Below are 16,938 nucleotides of genomic sequence, written 5' to 3'. Positions count from 1 at the left end.
GACTCAGGCAGCTCTGTGATACCCCCACGCGTCCTAGTTTCTTCTCTTTCTGATCCCCCTCCCATGTAAGAGTCCCAGGATGGCTGCCAGTACCTTTCAGTGTTACATGAATCCTTGTTCATTTTCTTCAGGGAAGAGAGGGACTGTGTCCCCTTTAAGAAAAAAATCACTAGGTTTTTTTAGATTTGACAGACTTAGGTCAGAAACCCAATTCATAACCAATTGCTGTAGCTATGGGGATAGGTTTCATTGACTTGCTTAAGCTAATTAAAGCACATTCTTGGATTGTGGGTTGGACAAATTTCACATAAAGTCTGAAAATTATGGGGAAGAGTGGCTTCCCAAAGGAACTATGGGTTTCTGGCATCAGGAAGGAATGTAGAATAAATGCTGGTCAGGAAAAACATGTTTTCATTATACTGTGTTTGTCTTTTTCCTGTGGATTTCTTTTTCTTGCTATAAGGACACTGACAGTATGTGATGGACGTTTCTTCTCCTTTGCTGTCTAGATTAGAAACAATCTTCCACCTTCCTGAATTACTTTATTTTTAAGAAAGTGCTAGGGCCGGCCTGGTGGCTCAGGCGGTTAGAGCTCCGTACTACTAACTTCGAAGGCTGCCGGTTCAATTCCCACATGGGCCAGTGGGCTCTCAACCACAAGGTTGCCGGTTCAATTCCTCGAGTCCCGCAAGGGATGGTGGGCTGTGCCCCCTGCAAGTAGATAACGGCAACTGGACCTGGAGCTGAGCTGCGCCCTCCACAACTAAGATTGAAAGAACAACTTGACTTGGAAAAAAGGCCTGGAAGTACACACTGTTCCCCAATAAAGTCCTGTTCCCCTCCCCCAATAAAATCTTTTAAAAAAAAACACATACACAAAAAACACACAAATACTTACTGGGCATCCATCTACTTCATAAACATCAAAAATTTGCAAAAAAAAAAACAAAACAAAGAAAAGAAAGTGCTGACTTGTGTATTTCCTGTTGCCCTATAAATGACTATTGCCCAAATCTGAGGTTAAAAAGACATTAAGCTCCTTGTGGTGCCAAGGTAACCACCAGAAAATGAAACTACATGTCTGCTCTAGGACATATTCAGTAGGGTGGAACTGGGCTTGCCACAAGCACCGCCCATCAGCAGAAGACGGAACCGGAAAAATAAAAGAACTCTCAGACTAATGAGTCATCATTACTGAAATTGCCAGTAATGAAGAAGAGAAAGAAGTCCTTTAATATTAGATGGCCAAAGGGGTAGATGACAAGGGACACCTCCTACTTGCTTTGCTGCTTCTATTTTCCTTCTTTCTGGGCAACAGCATCCACAAAAAATATATGGAATTGATGACGTCTGCAGACACTGGGTGAGTCCTGATGAAAATAAGCCAACTTGCGTCTTGGGGTTTTTTAAACTTATCGTTATAACCTAAGCATTTCCCATGTCATTACATTGTTTGTAAAGGCTCCCTAATAGCCAACCCACTGATGATGCCATAATTTTCTTCGCCATTTCCGTATTGTAGATGATTTCAATTGAATCCAATTTTAAATTGCTATCAATGTGCAGGGGACCAAATATTCTTACACCTACAAATTTTCTTTCATATTTAAATTTACTTACGTAGGAAATAGATTCCTAAACATGGATTATCTTGGTCAAAGGCTAAGATCATCTCAAGGTTCCTCATACACATTAGTACCTACATCTAATACATTTTTATGCCCTTTGCTTTATGCCTATGGGGGCCCTTGATGAATCTTGAATGATAGGGTGTTTGAAAGGCTGCCTGTGCTCTCATGGCTCCTGAAGCCCAGGCTTTGCTCATACAGCTCTTTCCACCTGGGTGTAGTTTGAGTTGGGTTGTGCTGCTCAGGACTCATGTCATCGTTCCATATGTAACAACTACACAGTTAGAACAGCTGTGGAATAACAGAGATGTTTCTGTTCTGCTGGGGGAAACTATGACTAGAGAGCTTGAGTAAGAAGCAACCAGCTAAGTGTTGTCCCAGGTGACACCAACTTCTCACCTCCTCTCGTTGTGGAAACCACTTCCCCATAAATAACCCCAGTCAAGTGAGTACTTGGAACTTTTCTTGCAAATACCATGAGCCCTGTGGTTACCCAAGACCCCTCTTGCATGTACAAGTCAATAGGCACCCCTATACTTAAAAATTCCCTTATCATCACCCCGTTTCCATCTCCCCATGGTCCAGGGCTTCCCTGTTAAGAGCAGGGGACACAGCTTGGACCCCACAAGGAGGCTGGCTTTAGCGAGTCTTGTGCCCTCACTGTCCTCCTCACCATGGCCCTCGGTTCCCAGGCCTCGTCTCATGAGTGTCCTCCCACTGCCATTTGCTGTTGTCCCCCCTCTTTGGCTAAAGTCAGATCATATCACCAAAGTCCAGAGGCATTCAAGTGAAATTGAGAACTTCCTGAGGGGTTTTCAAAATTCCCTGGGCTATATGTTCAGGGGGCTTTTCTTTCCAAAGGAGCTTGACCTTTTCACTCTATATACCGGGAAGGCAGGGTAGGGGCCAGTTCTATTTGGGGGGTGGGGAAATCGAGTAGGATTTCAGCAAGAGACAGATTCCACTTTCACTTGCTTCCCAGGGATCAGCTGAGTAATATGCGTAAACTCACGTCAGTGCCACCTTATTGGTGATTTTCAGACATAGTCTCTTGCTGGTAAAATCTCTTCTTAGACCAGATTCAGTTTCCCAAATAGAACTGGAACAAGAGGCAGACGGTTCAATTAGCTGCAGTCCCTGCAGAAAGAGATAGAGACCAAAACTAAGATTAAGCAAAAATAAGAGATAGAGGAAGCAGTCCAAGATGGTGACATAAAAAGGTCCTGAATTTACCTCCTCTAGCAGACATCACCAGATACATGCGGAACAATTTCCCGTGAAGAAGGCCTGAAAAACAGCTGAGCAGCTGTTCACATCAGCAAATGAGAAAAGGGCCACACTGAGGAGAATAGGAGAGGCTGAGACGCAGTTCCACAATCAGGAGGGAGCTCACAAACCCAGAGCTTCTCTCTGAGGCGTGAAGGGTTCGTGTCTCACATCAGGCACCCAGCTTTTAAGACCTGCACCTGAGAGACAAGCTCCCCAAACACCTGGCTTTGAAAACCAATGGGCTGCATCCAAAAGATCCAAAGGCCTGTGAGGCACCGGAAAGCACACAGACTCACTCACCCCAGGGCCCAGCAAGGAAGCAGCCTTCTGAAAAGAGCCCAGATTTTACATCAAAGAGATTCATCTGCTCATCTTAGAGCACTGGCCTAAGGGACTGGGCCTGCTGGGATACTCTCGTTGGGACAGAGACACTGGTAGGTGCCATTTTCACACTCTCCCTCTGCCTTACTAAAGCTGGCAGCTGACGTTTTTGGTTTTTGTTTTTTTTCTCTCTTTTTAAAAATTTTTTCTATTCTAGACTTTTTTTCTCTCAGCAGGTGCCATCTTTACCCTCCAGCTGGTAGGCACCATCTTTACTCTGTCCCTCTGCCACGCTCCACAGCACCAGTGTCTCTCAGAGGAGCACTTTTACTAACATGTGTGCCTAGGATTTTTGCAGCTGCCATCCAGGGGCTGCCCCTTAAACACCTGGCTCTAGTGGCCAGGGGAGGGGGAAGGGACTTGAGTTTTTGGGTCCCAGGGGACTGTAACAATCAAAGACTGTAACAGTGGGGACAGCTGGCTACCATTCCCAGGGCACCGCACAAACAGCAGACTGAAATACACTCAGTCTCTCTATGAAAAAGGCCTATTTGCCTACCATGATGCTTTAGCATGAGGGGCAGGCTTCACGTCTGGCACACATCTAGAAGCTACTGGTCCTCTCAGGGAATGTAGGCCATCTTTGCACTCTCCCTCTACCTCGCTACATCTTGCTGATTATCTCCCAGGAAGGAGCTTATACACTCATCTGGAGCCCCAATTTCTGTGACTATCTCCCCCTGGGACACCTCCAGATCACCTGGTCTGGTAGCCAGCAGTTCTTATGCTTGAGGTCCCACTGGACTGTGTATATTTGCACTGTTTAAAAGCTGCTGTCTGAGGGTTTAGCTTCCAGTCAGCCGGAATCTCAGTGCTGACTGAAATCCTCCCCTTTCGCACACCCTGAACAACTGACACACGGGATATAAAACTGAAAGCAACAAAGGAACAAGACGAACAAACAAAGAAACAAAAACGGATAGACATAGACAATAGTTTAGTGGTTACCAGAAGGTGGGGGTAGGGGGTAGATAAGGGTAAAGGGATCAAATATATGGTGATGAAAGGAGAACTGACTCTGGGTGGTGAACACACAATGTGATATATAGATGCTGTATTACAGAATTGTACACCTGAAATCTATGTAACTTTACTAACCACTGTCACTCCAATAAACTTAAAAATAAATAAATAAATAAAGTAAAAATAAATCAATAAAAATAAATCAGGCTGCTTAGACACCCCTCCATAGCCCCTCCAATCATACAATGGTTGACACATACTGGGTGTGTAGGTGAGTGGTTATGTTTAACTTTTTCTGGGGGAAATTGTTCCAAAACAAATATTTATAGAATGTTATTTACGATTTCTGTGTTCAGCTGAGTGAAATAATAGAATTTTTAAAAAGTAAACGAGTCTTAAAGTTTTTATTTTATCAAAATACCTAGTTTTATAGAATCACCGATAGTAATTCTTTTGGTTTTGTTTTTGTGAAACCGTCAGGCTCTCCGGTTGGAAAATAATGATGGAAGACAAAGAGTAGGAAAATCTAAAGAGGGGAAGTCAGCAGAAAGGAAGTGACAATAATACCTATGTCTACATATCCCTGAAAGTTAAAAATAAAACATTATTTTACAAAATAATGCTTCTATAGAATATTATATACCTAGTGTATAATGTATGTGTACTAGGTAAATTCATTCTGGATAAATATTCATGCATTTAAGTTTATTTTTCTCATAAATCGAGCTTTCTTAAGAATTATGCCCTGTCCTTTAAATCCTAACAGTTTCACCAAGGGCCATGTACTGTTACTAGCCCCATCTGATAGGAGAGGAAATGCTGGCTCAGAGAGTTAAAACAACTTTCGCACTGTCATGCAGCTGATAAAAAATGTAACCAAGATGCAATCCTATGCTATTGTTTTTCAGAGCCCCCCAGGACTGCCTAGGATGGTTCTTTAAAATGCTCACAATAGAATCTCTTGGGGGATCTAGATTTTGACCAAACCATCATGTGATTTCCATGCTGGCAGCACACCAAAAACCACCGCATTAATCAATAAAGATTTACCACTCTTTTCTTACTAAAGTGCATATGGTCATTTTTTGATAAGCGCTACTTCGGTTTTATTTAAAACTATTATTTAGTATCAAAAAGTAGAATTTTGGTAGTCAGGATTTTTGAAGAGCAATGCCATGGTTTCTAGCAAATTGTAAAATGTACATATTCCTCAATCTTATTTCTAGGACTCTATTTTTGAGAAACTCTATCTAAAGACGCAAAGGTATACAGACGTGCTCTGTAGCCCTGTTTGTAACAGCAATGAAAAAGAAACAAATTCATCAAAAGAGGAATAGTTTGAAACATCACAGTATAGTCATATAATAAATATGAAACCACTGAACAGGATGAAGTTCATATAGATGTACTGAGCTGAAAAGATATAGATGATAGTAATGTAAAACTATGCATGTAGAATATACATTCTGTTTGTATATCGATAATCATATAAATTTATATATCATCACATATTCGTTTCAGATTACATATAATAATATTTGCTTTGGTAAGTACGACATAGATTTACATAAACATAAGACATTTGATGTGATACAGCTCAGCCTGTTAAATGTGATTTCCTCTGGCAAATATGATTTTTAAGAAATGGAGATCTCCATGTTTCCCCGTCCATTCTTTGTCCTTTGATTTTTTATACATATGATTAAGTTATTTTTTTTAATTAAATTTATTGGGGTGACAATTGTTAGTAAATTTACATCGATTTCAGGTGTACAATTCTGTATTACATCGTCTATAAATCCCATTGTGTGTTCACCACCCAGAGTCAGTTCTCCTTCCATCACCATATATTTGATCCCCATTACCCTCATCACCCACCCCCCACCCCCTTACCCTCTGGTAACCACTAAATTATTGTCTGTGTCTATGAGTTTTTGTTTCTCATTTGTTTGTCTTGTTCTTTTTGGTTGATTAAGTTATTTTTTTAATTCCAAAGACAAGATTTTAAAAGTTGGGAGCATACTCCACAAACTTTCTCCTTGTTAGCTCTCCTAATTCTCACCTCATCCCCCTACAACCCACTCCCAACTATGATATGTGGTATTCCAGCTATTTGAACCACTTGCTCAAGATCTGTCCACCTGAGGGAATGAGTCTCTTAGATTTCATTCTGACTCAAAGAACTTTTCGATGTTCATTAATGGCATGTTATCCACTGTATCAAGAGATCAAGGCCACAAACATATCCTGCCTAGCTCCAAGGGGTACATTTTGACTCAGGATCCTCTCTCTACACACACACACAACACACACACACAAAACACAGGGCTTATCTCATGCAACATTTTATAATTCCTTCCCATTTTGATCTCAAAATATTCCTCCTTCTGCCCAACACTATAGCAAACCACCCATGACAAGTGTGGGGCATTATTAGGCGTGATGACAGGAGTAACCTCTGCCCTTGGTGAAACCATAGTTTCATCTTTTCTTCTTCTGGGCTCTTAACATCTGATGACTTACACACCTGGCCCATGAACTTGGAAATGTTTCCCAATAGATATTGGCACACGAATTAATGTAGTCCACAACTTGACAGCATGAATATTACATGAATATTTCATGTGTAGGATTAATATTAAAGAGACATGCGTCTTACAATAATCAGAGGGAAAGGAAAAGCAAAAGCAAAAGATTCTCATCGACTGCAAGCTCACATTGTTGGGCCTCTTTCATTGATTAGCCTCCTGTTTGGGAGTTAGTGGCAGGAAAGTTCGTGCTCACTGGATAGTGTGTATGTTTTACTCCACTGCAGAAAGATTGGGCTCATGTGACTAATTTTGGTCAATCGACAAAGCAGAAGTGATGTGTGTCATTTCAGGGCCAAGACAATTAAAAGCAGTATGACTTTTCTATCTCCTTCTTTCTCGTTCCAGAATCATAGTTACAAGATGGAAGCATCCTGGATTTCTGAGTCACCACTTGAGAGAGTTGCTCTAGGATCAGTACTACTCAAAGTATAGTTTGTGGCCCAGCAGCATCCGTGTCACCTGAGAGCTCACTAGAAAAGAAGAATTTGAGCCATATCCCAGACATACACAAGCAGAGTCTCTTCAGAAAGACCCAGGAATCTCTGCTTAAACAAACCCTCCAGGGGATTCTGATGCAGAGTAAATTTTGACAACCAGGGGTCTAACCTATATCAGATTATGTGCCAGCCAGAAACTTTAATTTTAATCCATTGGGGGTTTGTGTGTTACCTAGGTATAGCCTATCCTATAAACATAAAATGCTGGACTTCTCTCCCACCATTGGCTCCACCTTAACATCTTGGATAGATCCCATAACTTTCTGGTCACATTCAGCCATTAAAACTTGTTCAGTTTAAAACTCCAATCTCAAATTTAATCTCAGCGGCTCCTCTCCCACCCTCCACAGCTCCTGCCAGTGCAAAACAGGCTCAGAGGTATTGGAAGGTGATGAGGCTTTAGTTTGGTTCTGGATACCTCTCCACCCCCATACTCTCTTTTCAAGGTCTCACTCTTCTGGTATTGCAGCGGGGAGGTGGTCCATGTAGGGTGATGTGGCGTAAAAAGAATACGTCTCTTAACTGCTCATGGATGCAGTCCCTGTTCCCCTCTGCTTCTCATATATATATATATATATATACACACACACACACACACATATGTATATATATGTATATATTTATTTATTTATTTATTTATGAAGAGGAAGGAGAGTGACCAGCCCAGCCTAGTGGGTTCCACCTTTGTGGAGGAGAGGTCTTTGCTTCTCCTCCTCTTGAAGCCCAGAGAAGAGGTCTCTCGAGGGTAACTTGTAAAACCTGGAAATGTCTGCAAGCAAAGCAAAGCGACTCACTCTACAGTTGGATATCCTAGCATAAAGGACAAATTGAAGGGAGATCAGAAATTCAGAGAGAAACATGGTTTATGGTAATACTTAAAGATCACTGGATCAAGCTATACCTGAAGCGAATGTTCCTTTGTGAAGTTTCAGTTATGTGAACTAACAAGTTCCCTGGATTGTTTAAGCCAGATTGCACCAGCTTTTCTGATACCGTAACTCAAATCAACAGACTGCAGTGGAACTGGCTGAGGGCAGAAGCTGAGCTCGAAGTCAGCGAGGACACCTCCAGCCAGCACCACAGCTAGTTACCCCATGGCCTGTTACAGTCCTACTAAGGCCATCTGCCTACCAAGGTAACATCAAAAAGGAAAGTTCAAGATCTTGGAGACTGGTGACTTCTTGCATATATCAGTAAAGCCCACTGAGAAAGAGATTAGCTTACTTTGAAGTCAGCTCCTCTGACAGAAGAGAAGGAAAAAAATGTTTAAGACAGGCCCTTTCTGCTCGCTGCCTGCAAACCAAGCTGATTGAGAATCAGTGCTCTGGAAAAGTAGAATTCTCCCCTCCGAGCTAATGTTAGTATAAGCAGAAATGGGGAACTGGGAGACTAGGAAAAACAAAAAAAGTAGGGTCCAGGGGTCCATAAACAGGTAGGATATCCCCCCTTCTCAGACCTTTCCTATGAAGATGACCAGGCTCTCCGCCACCTGGCTAGTAGTAGGCAGTCCTTGCTAGACTGCAGGCAGAATTTGCTAGACTGTCATTAATGGAAGATCTTCACACAGAATCCAGCGCTCAGTAAGTCCTCAACAAATGTAAGCCATCATTCTAAGGAAAGCTTCATATGTGGAAATGAACTTGTGTGCACAAATATGCACAGAATGTATCACCTTGGTATTCATAATTCCTAGACCATATCCATTGTGATTTGGTTGTAAATAACATGTCAGTTTCAACTTTCCAGGGAAGAATCTCCAGCGCAATGTTCCGTGTCGCTGTACCAGTACTTCATCCCTTTCTTGCGGTGTCTTCCCCTTTTCATATTTCCCTACTCTCCCCTTCAGTATCTCCCTCAACCTGTGATTCTGATCAGTTGGGAAAAGAAACCAGTAGAGTCATCGCAAGGAAAACGCTGGTTTACCATTTATAGAAGTGCCTTCCACCTTTTGAAGTGCAGTGCTGGGAAAAACCATTCACTAAAGCATTTGCTATTTTATCTAGAGGATACCATTCCTGCCAAGAGAGCACTCATCACAGTGATTGACCCACATATGGAGTGTGAGGAGAACTGAAGAGGAAGGAGGAGGGATGGTGAAGAGGGTGCCATGAGATGTCAGAGAAAATATTTGTTACATCCACAATTCAACAGTGGAAATAAATGACAACAGTTAAATAAGAGACATAAACTAAAATCAAGGTTAAGGAAGGGCCCGGAGTATGGCGGGGGTGAGGGTGTGACCATAGAAGAAACGGCTTCCAGAGCTCCAGGGTCATTGTCCTGCCGCAGGTGCCTGCTCCCACACCTACCCAGAGATGTAACACCTTCCTTGTTGCATGTAGACCACTCAGGCATTCAGCTCCAGGTCAGGGATGGATTCCTGGACCCAGGCCTCCCTGGGGCCAGCACAGACCTGCCGCTGTCTTTTGGTTTGAAATCTGTGGAGAAGGTGGAAGGCTTACACACTGAGGAATGCAGCAGGGGAACCCTGGGCCCTCCAGGACGCCTCCCTCCTTCTGTGACCCAGACATCCCAGGGACTGTCTACATGCTCATAAAATTTCCCCTTAACCTTTGGGTTCACAGACCTTCCCTGTGTCTCATGAGGGTTCCCTCAGAAAGCCAACTTCCTGTTGTCACTCTTCCCCTCTCTTCCCTCTGCCCAGGGGCAGGACCCAGACCAGGTCAGAAAACATGGCAGGGGTCCTACACTCTGATGGGTCCCAGAGGACTGAGTCACCTCCCTGTCTCTTTCCCCAGGGGTGCACAGGAAGACTGACCCTTAGAACATGGACTGTTGGTCTCATAAGAGTCGTCCACAAATTTGTGCAGAATCTACCAGGAGATAAAAGAGAAACAGCAGGCGGTTGGTTGGCATGTCGGCGCCAACAATGATTCAGGACAGAAAGATCCTGAGTCATCGTTCAGAAGAAAAGGCAAGCCAGCTGCTCCTTGAGGGTCAGAAAGAACTGGGAGGAGACAGCACTGCTGGGACTGGGGACATGGGGCCAAAGGGATCCAGGAGGAAGGTGGCATTTCTTGTTTTCCTTGACAGTTTTATTTCCATGTATCTCTTTCTTTCAGTGTTTCTCTTTCTTGGTTTTGGTGTTGGGTCTCTCTGTCTCTCTACAGGGAATTTAATTTTCTGAACAAACTACTTCTTTGTTCTATCTCTCACTGGGGAGTTCCATCTGGAAGTCATGAGGCGAGCCAAGGCCATACTACCGGGAGCCAGGGGAACACAGATTTTATCTCTTGTCAAAACCCCAGTTGGGCCTCCACTTTCCCATCCATAAAATGGGGCTTACCCCCATTCTGTCTCCCAGAGCAGAACAGAATTGCTAAAGTTCCCTGGGAAGGAAAATTATCCTCAGGAAATAGTCTCCAAAATCCCTCAGAAGTTCTCTATTTAGAGGGTCTCAATGATCCATGTCACGGCCAAAGAGAGGGGGGACAGGGCAAAACAATAACGGAGGACAGACTCAGAAGAGGCAGAGCAGGTCTGGGAACAGAGGGCCATGGTGAGAAGCAGGGCAGCGAGGACAGCCACGGGGAGCTCCATGATGTTGGGCAGCTGAGTGTGAGCTCAAGTGGTGGCCAAATACAGCTGGGACTGGGGGACTTGCAGCTGCTGCCTCCTTCCGGGCTCTAAGCCATGCCTTCTCTTTAAGGCAGTTTCGAGGCATTAAAAGATGGAAACTTGGGGAAACTGAAGGGAGGGATTTTAATTATGGTGTTGGTGTCATGCAATGAATTGCATAAACCAAGAGAGAGCTTTGGGTGACCACAAGAGCTCAGGCTATTTGCAAAAATGGTTTGGTTGCTTACTTGATACGGAAATGGTTTCCACAGTGAGAGGAGGTGAGATGCTGGTGTGACCCTGAGACTTGATTAGCTGGAGCCTTCTCACAAGAGCAAATCTTAGATCAAGCAATTCTCCCAAAGAGTTGAACCTTCTGATATCCACCCCAGCAGTTCCAGTGGCCGATGTGGGACATAGATGATAATGCCAGAGAGTCTTGAGAAGGACAACTCGCAGAACTGGGGAAGTCTCAGCTACTGAAGGGGCAAGATGGAGGCCGGCCTTTCAGACTGTGGCTTATTCATCAGACATTCACTGAATCTTACAATAGGACTGAGCAGTGTAAGCCTGACAATTCGCTTTTCTGATTGTAATATAAGTGCCTGACATTAAGCTTTTGATTGCTGAGGCATCCATTTCAAAGATAGCCATCTTGAATAAACATATTGCCAGCTACACTACTAGGAAAAAAAAAAGGCTGCCCTACCTATGAATTTCCCCTGTTACAAAACCCTGGGTGATTTAGATAACTGACCACTTGATTGGCCCTGCTTTTCCCTTCAATTCCCACTTTGTTTCAAATTCACCAATAAAGAGTGAGCCTATACAACCTGAAGCTTCCCACCTTGATCCAATAATGGCAGAACTCCAGGTCCACATTCTATCATCTTGGAGTGTGGCCTCAGAACTTGGGAGTAATAAACCTTGTATTTTCAAAGTTCCCTAATGGTTATTGCTGAAGGGCATATTGCAATCATAATAAGAACCACAAGGGCTGGTCCAGCCACACATTGCCTCCAGTGGAGGAAACCTCCAGTGTAGGGGCTCGGCCACGAGTACTGGGACAGACCCAGGTGAGTGACCCATAGGTATATCTAGCATCACTATGGATAAGGGGAGACCTACACAAAACAGCTGGTCCCTGGGTTAGCTGGGCTAACTGGGAGTAATACTATGAATGATGAGCCTCAAAATGCCTTTACCCTTTGGTGAGCAAGGCACTCTGCCAGGGATCTATGGATACAAACAGAAAGATGAAGAAAGTTGTGTGTATAATGGTGTTTGTCACAGCTTGTTCGAAACAATTAAAAAATGGCCTACAATTAAATAGTTTTTAAACTTCTATTTATTTTAAGTGTGTTTTTCCAGGACCCATCAGCTCCAAGTCAAGTAGTTGTTTCAATCTAGTTGTGGAGGGTGCAGCTCATAGTGGCCCATGTGGGAATCTCACAGGCGACCTTGTTGTTAAGAGCACCGAGCTCTAACCAACTGAGCTAACTGGCCACCCCCAATTAAATAAATTTTGGCATATTACCTCTTATAATAATAATTAGCCCTTAAAAACTGAGAAAGGGGCCGGCCCGGTGGCTCAGGTGGTTAGAGCTCCACGCTCCTAACTCCGAAGGCTGCCAGTTCAATTCCCACATGGGCCAGTGGGCTCCCAACCACAAGGTTGCTGGTTTAATTCCTCGAGTCCCACAAGGGATGGTGGGCTCTGACCCCTGCAACTAAGATTGAACATGGCACCTTAAGCTGAACTGCCTCCCGGATGGCTCAGTTGGTTGGAGCACGGGCTCTCAACCACAAGGTTGCCAGTTCGATTCCTCGAGTCCCGCAAGGGATAGTGGGCAGCGCCCCCTGCAACTAAAAATTGAACTCGGCACCTTGAGCTGAGCTGCCGCTGAGCTTCCGTATGGCTCAGTTGGTTGGAGTGCGTCCTCTCAACCATAAGGTTGCTGGTTCAATTCCTCGAGTCCCGCAAGGGATGGTGGCTGCGCCCCCTGCAACTAGAAACAGCAACTGGACCTGGAGCTGAGCTGCGCCCTCCACAACTAAGATTGAAAGGACAACAACTTGACTTGGAAAAAAAGGCCTGGAAGTACACACTGTTCCCCAATAAAGTCCAGTTCCCCTTCCCCATTAAAATCTTTTTTAAAAAAAACTGAGAAAGTAAATACATTTTAAAAAGCAAGTCCTCATTCCTCAAAAATTTTAGAACATTTTATTTTCTAATGGCAAAGTCAAGATGGCATTCCCAGGGTTTGGCCAGCAGTTCAATGATGTCATCAAGAACTCTTAAAATATCTCCCCTTCCTCATCATTTTCTTGGCTTTTCTTCTTTGGGCTTATCGCCTCATGGTTACAAAATGGCTGCTACTGCTTAGGCAGCACATCTTCCCAAAGTCTCATATACAGGCACAGGAGGAAATCTCATAAGAGTAGAGAAAAAGCAATGTTACAAATGTCTTTAATTCAAATTGTTGTTTTCACATGATGTGTAATGTGAACTGCAGATTACCCCCCAGAAGTAGTAAGAGTTAATAAAATAAAGAAAAGAATAAACACTTAATTTGTTTCTGAAAGCTGGATAAACAGCAAGGCAAGTGCAAATAAGGATGTGGGAGGTTTCCCACTACAATCTTCCTGTCTTATGGTGGCATCTATGAATTCTGAGACACACTCTGAGTAGAACTTCTTTCCTTGAAGGTAGGAAAAATTATGACTCAAACCTAACCACTATAACATGTTGGATTTCTTTCAAGTGCATTTTTTTCTAGGCTTATTTTAGTTCTGTTTGCTTACTTCCCCTTTTTTACTTCTTTTTTTACTGTGTGTTGAGGGGGAGGGTCATTATTATAATCACAATAGGGATCTAATTTTGTAGCTTTCTTATTTATACTTAACATTATAAAGCTTTTCTAAACCATTCCAGTATTTTTCAGAGCTGCCTGATTTACTCATCCTAGTGCATTAATATCATCATGCATTATTGTAGCACATTTGGACTGGCTCCAAATGTTAACTGTTAATAAATAAACTGTACCAAATATTGATGTGCATAAACTTTTCTCCATAAATGATGTCATTTCTATATGCTATTTCCCTATTAGCAGACTTTCTGGGTCAAAAACTCAGGACACTTAAGGCTCCTGATCTATATAGACACCCCATACTTATGAGTGTTCATTTCTTTGTCCTACTGTTAAATCTAGTGATGGCACATTGTAGGGACCTTGTGAATGTTTGATGAATGCCACAGTCATTAAAAAGCTGACCTCGTCTCTCCTGTCATGCCTGTAGCCCAGGCTTCCCCAATTCCATTCTGTCCATCTGGGTCTGGAGCGAACATGGCTCAGGCTGCTTAAGACTCTGTGGCATCATTATATATGTCACATCTGGGCAGTCGAAACACCTGTGAAGAACATTAGACGTGTCTGCTCTGAAGAAGGGGGAAGGAAATAGTGCAGTTCATAGAGAGAGCTGTTCACGGTAGAAGGAACCAGCTAAGGTTGGCACCCGGTGATAACAACTCCTGGCTTTCCCCTCATTGGCTAATCATTTCCTTAGAAGCATTCTGATATGTAAACATGATATAATGGTCCTTTTTACCCAGGGTGTGGTTTAAGTGTGACTTGGTGCCCAGGATGCTGTGGTGACACCACAGATGTCACCCTACATGGTCAGAGAGCTAAAGAGAGCATGTCTGCTCTGTGGGAGGAATTAATCTGTAGATGTCTCCATGAACTTATAGCTCTGACATTAACATCTTCTCACTATCCAAATGTTTCCGCACAATCAGCCCCAAGAAGTGAGCAAGTGAACAATTTTTGCATACCCTGAAACTCAGTGTGACTCAGGGACCCTGGCATGTGCAACTCATAACATGACACCATGAAACAACTTCCCCTCTGGCCATCCCCAGGCTCCAGTTCCTCATGGTCTAGAGTCACCTATAAATAGGTAGGAACATAGGTTGGCCCCCAGAAGGACAGAGACAGCAGTGAGTGTCCAGTCCTGTCTTGGCTTTGCCCACATTCCTCTGCCTGCCCAACATCGTTGAGGTCTCTATGGCTGCCTTGCCAACATGTCCTAACCACAGCCCTCAGTTCACAAGTCTTGTGGTATGTACCACAAGACTCTTTCAACCCTCATCCTTTCTTCCTCTTAGAGTTGTGTCTCCATGCTCTGGACAGATGTCTAAACCATGTCACTTAGGTCCTATAGCTTCAGACTCCCTAGGTGAAAGTAAAGAAGAAGGTTTCAAAATGTCCTGGGCTGTTTCCCAGGGAGTTTGATCTATCCTGGTCTCTGGGTCTGAAAGGCAGAAGAGGGCTAGGACCCATTTTATGTTGGGAAACTGAGGCCGAACTCAGTCATTAACAAGATGCAAATGCCAGGTCCCGCTGGTTCCTAGGATGAGCCACATGGTAGATGCCTCTCAGTTCTCCTTCTGAGTGATTTACAGACTCATCTGCGGACCAGATGAAGTTTTCCAAAAGAGATGGAACAAGACTCAACTGTTCTAATAGCTGTATTCCCTAAAGAGGGAGCTAGAGACCGAGAATAAGAACAGAGGCAGAGATTGAAAACAAAAATTCAAGGGAGAGAAGCAACACTTAGCTTCTTCCTTGGCTCCCTCTGTGCCCTACTCTGCAGCCATGAGCTGTGACATCACCATCAACTTTTCGCCCCCTCAGAGGGTGGAAGCAGTTGGCTTGGCTTTTCTCAGCTTCTTGACTGCCCATCCTCACAGTTAGGGCAGACAACCCACTGCCTGCTGCTTCCCTTACTTCTCTCCAGATCTATCACAAATTTGTTGCTCACAGTGATACTAACAGCCAGCGTTCCCATCTTCGTGTAATGTCAGTCATTCCTCCTTCCTGGAGAGAAGTGGGGATGTGGAGGAGAGACAACCTGGAACAGATAGGCAAAGGTGGGAGGCTTTATTTCTTTCTGTGTTTTTTTTTCTTTTTCTCTTCCCAGGATTTTTGAAATAAAATTACATACAAAATTTTGTATCTTGCTTGTTAATATTTAATACTAAAAATCAAGTATTTTCATGGCATTCTATTTAAGAGGCTGGCTAATGGTCCATCCGTAGATTTACTTTATCATTCCAACAGTGTAGAGTAGGTAGTTTGGTGTCAGTTATTTGATTATCGTTAAGCTGAGCCAAACAACATTGTCCCTTAAATGTTCCCCATTTGTGAGTTCATTTCCATAGGCTAGATTATGAGAAGTAGAGTTTCTGGGTCAAAGAGTATGGACATTTTTAAGACTGCTGACCCACATCCAGTGTTCTATCCAGACTTCACGGGAAGCCTATGGTGAATATTTGATAAATAGAGCAATTAATGGAAAGTTAATCCTTACTTTTATTATTCTTATACCTCCGGGCTTTCCAGTTTTGTTCTTGCATCTGTGGTGTGGCTAGCTTGGCTTATACTGCTTGAGACTCGGTGGCATTATTACACATGTCACATTTACATGGTCGGAACAATTGTGGAAGTCCATTAGAGTACTCTGCTCTATGGAACAAAGCTGTGACCACTCATGTCAGAGAGATATCTGTCATGTGAAGAGGAAACAGCTAAGCATGATCTCCGGACGGTGCCAACTGCTGGTCACTCACCTGGAGAAACAACTTCTTCATAAGCACTCCAATTAAATTAGCAATTGAACCATTCTTGTATGTTCCCTAAACCTCTCTAGTAACCACTGTCAACCTGGGTTGTACTACTCACATGACACCACTATACTTAAAGTTTCTTGCTTAGGCACCTCAGATTCCTATGTCCCCGCTGCCCGGGGCTGCCTATCGAAGGTGGGAAGATAGAGCAGATCTCAGGAGGCCAGCAGTAGTGAATTCCAAAGCCCCACCTCAGTTCTGCCCTCAGTCCTCTGCCTGCCCAGTGTCATGAAGGTCCTCGGGGCCACCGTCTTTGTTCTCCTCTGCACTGTGGCCCTCTGCTCCTATAAAAGAGGTGAGTCTGTTGTCCACTTTCCTTTAACAACAGTTGCTCGCCA

The sequence above is a fragment of the Rhinolophus hipposideros genome, assembly GCF_964194185.1.
Source record: "Rhinolophus hipposideros genome assembly, chromosome: 20".
Classification (NCBI taxonomy): domain Eukaryota; kingdom Metazoa; phylum Chordata; class Mammalia; order Chiroptera; family Rhinolophidae; genus Rhinolophus; species Rhinolophus hipposideros.
The sequence above is the reverse complement of the archived record's forward strand: the minus strand, read 5'-3'. Positions refer to the sequence as shown.